The sequence below is a fragment of the Haemaphysalis longicornis genome, unplaced genomic scaffold (genome assembly GCF_048455015.1).
Source record: "Haemaphysalis longicornis isolate Haplotype H1 unplaced genomic scaffold, Haemaphysalis longicornis Haplotype H1 scaffold_1, whole genome shotgun sequence".
Classification (NCBI taxonomy): Eukaryota; Metazoa; Arthropoda; class Arachnida; order Ixodida; family Ixodidae; genus Haemaphysalis; species Haemaphysalis longicornis.
This window is the reverse complement of record NW_027526203.1, coordinates 433,706,044-433,718,051: the sequence shown is the minus strand read 5'-3', so window position 1 is coordinate 433,718,051 and position 12,008 is coordinate 433,706,044. Positions and strand designations below refer to the sequence as shown.

At 47.6% G+C, this 12,008-nt stretch overlaps 1 protein-coding gene and 1 non-coding gene across 4 annotated transcripts in view; one reads left to right on the top strand and one right to left on the bottom strand.

Annotated features, from left to right (window-relative positions):
• The first annotated feature begins 12 nt into the window (after positions 1–12).
• LOC144155750 (uncharacterized) overlaps positions 13–12,008 on the top strand; it is a 69,931-nt gene continuing 57,935 nt past the window's right edge. For 2 of the 3 annotated variants that reach the window (XM_077687374.1, XM_077687375.1), the window contains exon 1: positions 13–225. The gene's annotated coding sequence lies outside the window, so the exon portion shown is untranslated. The remainder of the gene's footprint in view (positions 226–12,008) is intronic. The other variant, XM_077687373.1, reaches the window with a different exon arrangement.
• Trnat-ugu (transfer RNA threonine (anticodon UGU)) lies at positions 2,430–2,501 on the bottom strand. Its single transcript has one exon. It is a non-coding gene; the product is annotated as a tRNA-Thr (tRNA).

Genomic DNA, 12,008 nt, shown 5'->3' with positions numbered 1-12,008 from the left:
GGAGCCGGCCCGGCAGGGGAAGGGGGGGCTCCCGTGACGTAGCCGGAAAGGGGCCTTCCTCCTTCGGCTGTGCTCGGCGGGCGGCCCATTCGCGCTGGCGGCCAGCGTCGCGTACGCCGACGGTAGTGCGCGCCGGGCTCGCCCTCAAGGATAGCCGCGACGTCAGAGATCAGCGCTCCCGCGCTGCCCACGGGACACGGCATGCCACGCGCCAGCTGACCACAGGTGAGAAGACGATGGCCTCAACTCTTTTCCGGAGCGCCGCCGTCACGCCGCGTCCGGCCCCTCTAGATCGATTCTCGTCCACGCTAACCCCCCTCCCCCCCTCCGCTCCTTAGCGTGTTAAGGTTTTTGGCACTAGCTATTTCGTTAACTCGTTCGACGTTCGCCCTCTGTCCTAGCCTTCGAAAGGTTTTATAAAAGCGGGCAGCCTCCAGAATGGCACTTCCTCGTGCACGCAAGTATGTCGCCCGTGATGATGCAGCTCTCCACGGCAGAACGATTCTGGATTGCAGGTACGCCGATGTGCCTGGTCTAGCCTACTCCGAAGGCCTGTTTCTTCACCGCATGCAGCGCAGTACTCTGTCTTCTGAAGAGGGCCGTGGGTTCGGAACAGATAGGTCGTCAGTGCGTGGTGTCTGTGGTGTGCAGCCAGCAGCGCGAGCGGCTTCGAATGGGGACATGCGAAGTGAGATACCCCGCCTTTCACTTCCGGAGAAAGCGGAGCACGGCGAGAAAGTGCTCCGTCCGCTCGGCGGCCAGCGGCAAAGCGCCGGTGGCAGCCGCGTTCAGTGCAACCTGGCTGGCTCTTTTCACTGCAGCTTCCACACCCGGCCGAATATTCCCTCGCAATGAAAGAAACTGTTCTGGCCGCTTCCGTCGCTGTATTCCCTGAAGTTATCATTCTGTAAGAGTTTCCGAAGAGAGCGATGAATTTTGACAGTCTGTGTCCATGTGGTTCGCTGCTTACCGAAAGGAAACATCAGACTCCATTTCGGCTTGCTAAACTCGCGCTATGTTTACAGTGGGTGCAACGCTGGAAATTATTAGCGGACCTAGCTGCGCACCCGACACGTGCTTCACAAGTGTGTCTTGCGTGGTTCTTCCCCCCTTAAAAGAATCGCTCACAGAAATTAGCTAGTTTGCCGCCAGACGGCCTTGCGATTCCTTAAAATTTTGCGGCCTATTCAACATTTACGAAAGAAGTCATGTTCACAGTGCGGGGCTGGTTTAAATCTGCTTTCCTGTACACAGTGCAAATGTGACCTCGTGCACATTTACGCTATGTGTGGGAGCAGCCTAAAGTTTCTGCTATAAAGAGGAACGTCACATAATTTTCCAAACGCGTCACGTTGTAGCTCTCACTCACGCGATGAAACTGGTGGTAACGAGCTAGTACACGTAGTATGAGAAAGCGTTGGTTTGGTTTGGTTCATGTTGGCTGCAAAAGCGCCTATCTCAAGAGCCACTAAAAAGGGGCTATAAGCCTATCCTTGTGCCGAGAGGAGGCGTCCCTGAACGCCGCTCCCCTGCACGCTGGCATCCAGCACCCTGACACCTCCAATTACGCACGCAGCCAAGCTCGTGAACAACACTATTGAAAGGTGTTAACACTTGCTGCTTCACCGCTCGAGAGATACAGCCAGACAAAGCGTTCTTTATACAACCCAAGGAACATAGACGCAACAAGAGTGCTTTATAATTCGCTGCTGATAAAACGGGTAAAAAATCTAATCTTTTTTTATCCTTGATGATGAATGTGATGATGAGTACCATTGGTTTCCTCTTTGTACGTAGCGGGGTTCATGTCATGCGGGGTTCATGTCATGCGGGGTTCATGTAGCGGGGTTCATGTCATGCGAAGCGCCCTCTTCGAAGCGAAGTAGGGCGCTTAACTGAGAAGATTAAGTTAAATGAAGTTAAAGAGCACAGGAACATTGGTGACAAATGCTGAGCGTTGACATTGCGAGTAATTTAATTGCTTATATATAGAGTGCAATGTTTACAAGTGGAACCTGGAGAGGCCGCGAATATCTGTTCCGTTTAGCAGCAGTACAGTTCACCAAGCTAATACTACACGTAATGTTGTACTGCAGGAAATATTCTTTCGAGGTCGCATGAGGATTTATTTAAAGGTTACCTAAAAATTTAAGTGGAGACGAAAGGCACCGAACTGCTGCCTATTATAGATGCACATTCGTGAACATAAGACTTTTTTCAATGACAATGACTGTGGGGCAAAAAACGTGCATTATATATATATATATATATATATATATATATATATATATATATATATATAGAAAGATAGGTCAGCAGTCTACGACGCCAAAGGAGGCATAGGGGTGTGGTTAGGCTCTTTTCTTTTTTACTACGGTTAATGAAGTGAACATTTTTTTTAAATATACAGAAGAAAGAAAAAAAACACGCGCCCAGAGTGGGGACCGAACCCACGCCTTTCGATTACAAGTCGAATGCCTTACCAATTCGGCTATCTGGGCGACTGTGTTCTCCTTCACTTTCTGGGCTATTTATATTTACTAGAAGTGTATCTGACACTTGAGGGTGGGGGCCAGGGTGGTCCCCACTCTGGGCGCGTGTTTTTCTTTCTTTCTTTTGTATATTTAAAAAAAATGTTCACTTCATTAACCGTAGTAAAAAAGAAAAGAGCCTAACCACACCCCTATGCCTCCTTTGGCGTCGTAGACTGCTGACCTATCTTTCTGTATTTCCTCAACGAGCCCCTCATTTCCTTACTATATATATATATATATATATATATATATATATATATATATATATATATATATATATATATATATATAAAATATAGATATAATGTCTGTCACCTATGGCTGCCCAGTTTTCCTCGACCTGTTAAAAATAACATAAAATTCAAGTGTTTGCTACGCCTAGTCGACTCTAAAGAAATTCCGTGGATCTTCTTTGCCACAATGCACCGGAAGGACTAACCGCGGCCCCTGCGGCAATAAATTTGACAACTGAAGAGGTCCGACATATGATCCCACTTGATCATGTGGTCTACGCTGTGACATCACGCAATGCAAATCGTCATGCTTCCATTGCGCGATTTCCCAGTGCAGACCACATTGGTCGAGTCAAATGTCATGTTGGGTTTCATCATAGGCCTATTTTACCGCTTTGATCGTACTGCTTAGCCTTCTACGTGCATTGTGTGAAAATAGACTCACGGACATTTTTTTTTTTAGAGTAGGCCTGTTGAACACAGTCTGGCTGTGCCGTTTACACGGACGGCAGGATCCACTGTCCCTGTTAACGCGAGTATTTTTACATTGCATAAATACAAAAATAATAAAAATCTGAGGGGGGCGTTCCGTTAAAAGGTTTTGTTTGCTTACAAAGGTTCTGCTATCGTTCGTGGATTCATCGGGTATTGAAGTACCGTATGCAATATTTAAGCAGTCCTTCTCAGCAGGTCAATGCGCCAGTCAATTATACATGCTGCGCTTGAAAGCGCGACTCAAGCTCATTCGTTCCTGTTCAACTTCGCTGAGAGCAGCGCACCTGTTGTAAACGCAAGAGAAGCGTTTAAATTGACACACTCGCACCCATGCACAGGTGATAGCGCGGCGCTGCTTCCAAGAAAAGAAGCCCGGACGCGGCCAGACCGGTCCTGCATAACCGCTGCACGTCTTACGACACTCACTGACGGCGTCCCTGCTCGCTTGGTGCCCTCTTGTCATTCAAAAATGCCTTGCGCTTGTCTTCTACCGTTCGGCAAGCTAGCTTCCACCGCGTGAAAGCCTTATGCAGTCACGAGTGAACGAGTTACGTGAGTTCCGGGTATGGATGAAAACGCAAGCCGAAATGCACGTAGACGTCGCAGAGGGGAAAAAAAAAAAAAAACGGAAGAAAAGCAGTGGGGAGGGGAAGGGGGCGAGCAAGCTTCCACGAGTTTTCTCCCTCTGATGGACGAGCGCCCGAGAGTCGGCGGGGGCAGGGTGGACGGATATTTATGGCGTGGTAACGCCGCGAACAGTCCGAACAGACACGTTCTAGCCGGCGGTGCCGCCTCCTACGAAATGTCGGTCAACGCAGCGGCCGATTGCTTGTCGCCAGCAGCCACCTTTTCCGGCTTTCCTGCCCGGGCCGCTACTGGACGACCTCAGGCCATTTTGTCGGAGGCCGTCTGGGCGTAGCGCTTGCGACGTACGCGATGATACCGGCTCACTTTCCCCCGCTAGCACGGTGGACCATTCTGAAAGAAACCTCCGTGGCGATTGTACGTAAAGCTGGCTCCGGCATTGAGTTATTCGCCACCAACACAAAGAGTGGCGTAAGATGAAAGACCCTCAGGTTTTGCTCACTATTGTTTAAAGTGAAAGGTAAAAAGGAACCCGGAAGCGTTTTTTTTTTTATTCTCTAAACAAAATTTTTAGCGGGCATTTAGTGGAAGTTCCTTTTACTTTAAAAGAAGGCGTTGTAATCGGCCAATTTTTTTTTCAGCACTTTTCAACATTTCCAGATCTATTGTGGCCACAGAAATCGCTCGCACATATGCACGTTTTCTCATCAGGCAGCGACCAGGCCGCCGAGCAAAGAAGTTTTGCTTCAACTTGCTTAACTACATGCACGTGTGGGCTCTACGTTTCTCATCGCATTCATCTCCATTTGTCATCCACATCGACAAGGTACAGTAGAAACGAAAACAAGTTCACTGCTGCGTCCAAGATACATGGCCATTCACTACGTTCAGCGCATTTACCGTGGAGAGATGGCTAAGTATTGTTCCGTACGATCGCACAACGCGTCATAATCATCATCAATAGCCCACTAGGTACACTGTACGACGAAGGCCGCTCCCATCAACCTCCAACTACTTCTGTCCTGCGCTGTTCGAGTCCATTCTTTGCTTTCGAAATTCCCTATTTCATTCCTCCATCGAGTAATTGGACTCCCCATCTAGAACCGCCTCTCAATATCACTGTTGCCCTGTGGTACACCGGTTGTCATTTCGCCTAAATACGGGGCCAGCCCAATTCCATTTCTTTTTCTTTATTTGAACTATCATGATATCTTCTACTAGAGGTTGTTCTCAGATCCAGGGAGCTCGTTTACTCTCTCTTAAAGGGACCCTGCAACACTTTTTTCAAACCTTTTTTGAAATCTTAAATGCTTGCAGAATGTAGTCACCCAACACACCCAGTAATTAGATTAGGGGGTCGCAAAGTACGTCAACCAAAAATTACTCCTCTATGCCCATCAGATAACTTGGAAGCTCGCTCAAGAGATTTTTCTCTCTTTCCCGGTCTTGACCTTCTTCGACGGCCCGAATTACGTCACTGAGGCCACGTAGCGGCTGTTGGCCGGGTTTCCTCCAGTCGCAGCAATGAACGCCTTTCGACAGCAACTTTAAAAAAATGAAGTCACAAAAACAAAGCAGAAACGGAAGGCGTATCTGGTGCGACGAGTAAATCACGCAGTGCCGCTCGGTGCTGGCGATAACTGTAGCTTTCGCAGTGCTTCCTGACGCGAAGGAAAGAGTGAAAGCGTTTATCGAAAGTGTTGCAGGGTCTCTTTAACGTAACTGCTATCATTCTTTTTTACTCTGCAAATAATTTTGTCTCTAGCATCCTCGTTCCTGAGTGAGTGAGTGAGTGAAGACTTTATTAAAATCGCCTGCAGGCGGCCTCTGTTACCGAAGTGCCGTGACGCGGCCCTACGTCTTTCCGGCTGGGCTCTTTACTAGGCAGCTCCCTCGCTACTAGCGTCGAGGTCCTCCGGCCTGCCCGCGCTGGGCGGCCGGGCCCTCTCGGCTTTCGCTCGGGCGATGCTGTTCAAGTGCCGCCAGGATCTGCTTGACGGCCTGTAATTGTACGTCTTTGTCACTGCTCCGCGCCGCGGTCAGGCACCACGGCGGGATCTTTGTCTCCATTGACGCTTCTGTAGGTCTTGCCGAGCAGTCCCACAGGATGTGAGCCATCGTAGCCCGCGCACTGCGGCACACTTTGCACGTATCGTCCTCGTATTGCTCGGGGCACACATGCTTCATGAGGACCGGGGTCAGTAAGGAACCCGTCTGCAATTGTCTTAGTACCACCGCTTGCTCCCTGGCCAGGCCGGGGTGCGGCGGCGCCATTTCTCTTCTTCTCATCGTATAGTATGTCGTGATTTCGTTATATGTCCCCATCCTGTCTTTCGTTTCCCCCCACAGTTCTGCAGACGGGTTCGTGATTTCGTTATATGTCCCCATCCTGTCTTTGGTTTCCCCCACAGTTCTGCAGACGGGTTCGCTCCAGCCGCGCGGCCAGTTAACACTCGCGCGGTAGAAACAAAAAAAAAAAAAAGCGAACAGAGAAAGATTGATTGATTGATTGATTGATTGTAGGGCTTAACGCGCCGACGCAACGCAGGCGATGAGGCGCGCCGTAGTGGAGGGCTTCGGATTAATTTTGACCACCTGGGGATCTTTAACGTGCGCCGAAATTTCGTACACACGGGCGTTTTTGCTTTTCGTCTCCATCAGAAAAGCGGCCGCCGCGGCCTGGAATCTAACCCGCGACCTCGTGCTCAGCAGCGCAACGCCTTAGCCACTGAGCCACCGCGGCGGGTCGAACAGAGAAATCACATGACGCTGAAGAGCTTTGCTTCAGGGTTCCGATTCTTTGAAAGATCCTCTCACCCAAGAATGCGATGCATGCGGCGAACACTAACAGTTTCACGTTGTGGTCCCCAGAACTTCTTGAATATTCTCAGAATTCTCGAAGTCTGAAATTGCCCATTGGTCAATATGATTCCCGATATTGAAAAATTTCTCCACAGCCTCGCATTTTATTTCTGTGGTACCTCGTACCGAGGGAACCCAACTGTGTAATACAAAATGTTCTGCCCTTTCAGCCTGCTGCTGCATTGAACTAGACTACTTTATATAACATGCTGTCCCCCATCTAAGTCTAAACCGAGTGCTTTTGTGCTTAACATTTGTTTGTTGCGTTTCTGTATGGACTTTTAAGGTTCGAACAGTTTAAAAGGACAGACAACCGATTTTTTCGAAGTGCATGTCGTCTAGCTCAAATGAAAGCGAGGGTTTTATATACTGGGGTAACCGCAAGAACTTTTTAAAATAAACAGGCGGAAATAATTTGAATTTTGCACTAAAACTTCTGGAGTCTGAAAGGTGGTGCCATGTGACGTCTAAACATGACACTACGTTACGTGTCCAAACAATTTCGTCGATTCCAACGCGATTCAAAAACCACACGAAGGAATGAGAGGTTGCACATTATTGTTGTTTTAGTTGGGGACAAGTTTTTAAATACCTCTTTTAATCTCACGTGCAGTAAAAGTATGTTGCCGCATGGCTCACTGTCGTGGAGGCCAGCATTGCTTTTGGCGGGACACGTATGGCTGGTAGATATAAAAATTCCGATTTCAAAAGTTCCAGGGCACTATCAGCAAAACAGTTTCTGATTAAGGTGTTTTAAGTGATGACCTTTCATTCGGGATAAAGAAAATATACTCCACAAAAATTGGTTGTCTGTCCCTCTAAAGGTACTTTGCAACACTTAAACGCTTCCTTTTTTTCCTTGGCGTCTTGAAGCACTGTGGAAGCTATAGTAATCACCAGCAAGGAGCGGCACTGCGTGGTTTGCGCGTTGCAGCCGATACACCTTCCGTTTCCGCTTGGATTTAGTGGCTTCGTTTTTAAAGGCGCCATGAAGAGAAAACACAAGTTTGGTTCATTCAAAAGATTGTCTCGTTAGAATCATACTGACACCACTTTTAACGTAAACTTCGCTCAAATAAGCTACATAATTAGGAAAAACGGGAATGGTCATGCGACCCACCAGCTCATTTCCCGCAACAGAACCTGTGATGTCACATGGGCTAAGCTCTGCGATTGGCGGAGGCTGGCAGAAGCAGACGCAAATAAGGTAGAGCTTACAAACTAGACGAACGAGCGATTTGCGCTTAAATTTAGGGCACATTCTTTACAAAGCAATAGGAATGATGGGACAAACAGTGGAAGTTACGAAAGCACATGTAAACATAGAAGTACTGATGCGTTCTGCTGTTCGTACTGCGCACAGCATGCTTTGGTTTAGCTGCACAGCACTATGGGGCTTGGGGTTGTCTCAGACGACACTGGCCGATTGACGCAAGCAACGGTGTCTTACGTGACCCCATTTGTCGAGCGAGCACTGTTTCAGGGAACGAATATTTTCTCCCGGAACAAAAACAAGCCAGGTTTAAATGCGGGCAAAAACAAACCAAACGCTTGCCACGGTATGGTGGCGCCATCTAGGTTACGGAACGTAAAGAAACGCGGGAACAAACCAACACCGCTACAGGGTGGAGACAACCTTTGAACGGTCCCGTGCCGCCGCAATTGGGCCAACGGGCTCAAAGCGTTATTCTTTTCGTTTCCCACGAGACCTAGCAACGCGAAACAGACAATATGATTCAAAATTCTTCAGTAAACCGCGTTGCGGCGATAATTTTAGCGCGGTTTTGACACAATGACTTGCTTCGGCGGCGAGCGAGCAACCGAACATGGCGGCGCCAGCGTTACGTGTCTCTACCCTGTACGGCGGATGCGTGAATGAAGGTACTCTAGGCTGCAGAGCGGTCGGTTCCCGTGATGTCACTTGGGACCACGAAAACGCACGATTGAGCGGGAAAATCAAAATTTTAACCTAAATTGTTTAATTTCTCAGTGAATAAAGCACCGTTTGTATCCGGAAAAGCGCTGGGGGCACTATAAAACACGAAATCTTCCGAATAAAACCAACTTGCATTTTCTCTTCATGGCTCCTTTAAAGTGGCAATCGAATGCGTCTATTGCTGCAAGGGAAGGAAAGCCGGCCAATAGCGCTACCCCACCGTAATGACGTAATTCGAGCGGTCGAAGAACGCCAAGACCAGGAAAGAGAGAAAAATCTTTTGGGCAAATTTCTAGGTTATCTGTTGGACGCAGAGTCGTAATTTCTGGCTTAGGTACTTTGCGGTTCCCTAATCTAAGTACAGGATGTATTGGTTGTCTACGTTCTGCAACCATTAAAGATTTCGAAAAAAAATTTGAAGAAAGTGTTGCAGGGTCTCTTTCAGTACAATTCGCTGTAAATGGTACTTGAGAGCAAACTTGCGTGAGCAGGCGGGACATAATCACTCAGAACTCGTCCCGACCACGAGCATTTTACTCGAGGAGTGAGATTTTCGGACGTTCTCGCTCACCAAAAAAATAATGAAGGCCTTGGCGTATTGTTTTTTCCGGAGAAATTAAGAATATTTCGATCCGTTTGTCTAATAACGTTACCCTTTTGCGCTCGTCCTGTCTCTTCTTTTCTTTGTCCCGTCCGTATGCGCAGTTTTACGTATAAGGATAACAGACAGCTTCATTGCCGCTATTGTGGGTCCCCCACATCCACTAGTTCTCTTCGCAGAACCTTGATGTTTTTTTTTAAGCGAAGCTCTCTATTCCTCACTTGCGCCGTAGATCGCAACACCAGAACGCACTGCAGAAAAGCCAAGTTTACACAACGGGAGGGCACGTGATGATGGTGATAATTGGGGTGTAACGAGAAAAACACTCTTTCCGTGGTCGGAATGAAACCTGGGTACCACGCGTGATGAAGGCGACGTCTGTAAGATTTCGCCACTACGACACGCTCGAAGAAGTTTGGATTTTGATCTTTCACTCAGGTTGCGAGGGAGAAAGCTTCGTGTTTTAACCATCTTTCTCTTACGAAAGGGATTTGATTTCCTTATTGGCTTGGAGTTGTCTTGTGAATTCTTTTTAGGAGAGAAAAAAGAACTTTTCTCTTTTTTTTTTCCTTGAGGCTCGCACCTCTTACCGGAATACCTCGCTTACTGCCAACGCATGGATATTCTCATGCAGGCGCGTCAACCTGGCTAGCTGTAGCGATCTTTCGTACGAACGAAGGGTGCGAATGGTAACCAATTCGAAAGAGCGCCCTGTCGTTTAAATTCTACGCATGATCTGAGAGGAAATATCTGTTGGGTAAAACTGCGCTCATTAAAAAGAAAAAAAAAGTACCAAGTCATTGTGCGGTGCCTTGCATGTCAAATTAGCTACGCAACATCTGAATCGCGATAGCTCTCGACTTCTGCAGCGTTTCAAATGCGATCCGGAACTGCGTGGTGCGTGACGCAGGACGCGATAGTTTCGCAACGTACTTGATTTCGATCTCGGAACGCCAGGTATAGAGGGGCAAAGAAAGCCCAAGGTCGCTATTACGCCCGCGTGCCGTTGCTACCATCTGTTGCGCACTTTTTTTCGTGTCTTGATCGGAAACAGGAAGCGGATGGGAGGATGATTAGAATATTTTAATCGCTATTTATCTACGAAAAACATAAATAACTCGCAAACAATACGAGCCACACCAGGATTGTCTTTTGTCTGCAGGCGTGGGTTATGCAGCCCTCTCGTAGCGTCATTTATTTCATGTGGATGCCTAGCAACCGAGCAATTTTTCTGGCCTGGAGGGGACAGAAAAGTTTCCCAAATCAGAAATCTGTCCCCGGTATCCCTCAGGATGTCGCGTTACACGGCAAGTCACCGTGCCTCGAGGACGCCCTCGAATCCAAAATAACGTCCTACTTTTCGAATTCTCAACAACGGCCGAATATTGAATTTTTTTTTGCACAGTGCCGAATGTTTGACTGTCTCTTCATGCCGACAGGAATGGCTTTCACAACGTTTGTCCAAGTGCCGATGCATTGGCGAACGGCCAGCCTGGATAAATTTTCGCCCCTTTATTGGCTGAGGTTATTCGCGGTTACCTAGATTGCAAAGAGTACGCGACACCGCAAGTGAAATCACTTCAAGCTTAAAAGTAGAAACATAAAAGCACATAAACAAGCAAGTGAAAGGGGCAGAAATACGGCAAAGGCCTTGCCAAAAAGCTTTATCAAAGAATTTCCAAATTTGACCGTCATACGACGACGGTGTTCTACCAGAAAGAAACCAGCGATAGATACATTTACAACACCAGTTCAAATTCAAATTCAAATTTATTTCTGCATCTACATTTCGTGATGCAAGGAGTACGCTCAAAAAGCCACTAAAGAAGTTGGCTTGACGAGGAACCCCACTCCGTGTATACCACGTCGACGGCCGCACAGCACTGCGGGCATATAATTACTAAGAAAGTGTCATTGCATAGATAGAAAAATGAAGCAACAGATAAAATTAACCTCAGTCGACCACAGCGGATTACAAAGGAAGCACGGTAAAAATAAACATATCAATTTCTAGACGGCACTAGATACAATGCGTAATTACATGCGAGCAAGTATACACCTGGTTTACATCCTAAAAATGTTTGAAATCAGTACCATTGTACAACAAAAAACAGAAATACAACGAAAAATAACAAGTATGCACATTTAGCAAATAAGTCAAATCTATTCTGTCAGTTGGTCAGTTGGTCGGTCGGTCTTTCGGTCGCTTGGTCATTTAGTTAGTCAAGCCTATGTGTCTTTTTTGTATATATGATTCTTTTGAGTGTACATATACATGGTGCTGAAACATTCAGCCACTCTGCCCGTGGCTCGATCTGATATTCGTTCGAAAGATTCGCGTCGCTTTGCAAGTGCTCGGGAAACTGCGCAATCATTTTCTGCTCTTATTGCTATTTATTTTTCCTTTGATGCAATACAGTGAGGGACCCAAGAGCGTGATCGGAATGCGGCATCGCCTTTGGTACAGGTAATGCGCCTTAGCTGTAAGGAGCTCGGGGTTGCGAGGTTCGCAGTGAACCATTTGCTTCTGGCCAGATGCATTAAGGATGACAAAGATGCGGAGGAGACTGAACGACGATCTCCCAGTTCGCAGAGAGAGAAGGCGCCTTCGCTTTCTCGTCACGTTTTCGCGTCGAGCCAACCGGGCCTACCGCAAGCTGCTTTTGACTCTACCGCCCCGAGAGTTGTCCCACGAATCCACCCAAGTCGTTAGCTCCTCCGAGAACTCTTGGCGTTGATGCTCGATCGCGATGCCATTGCCA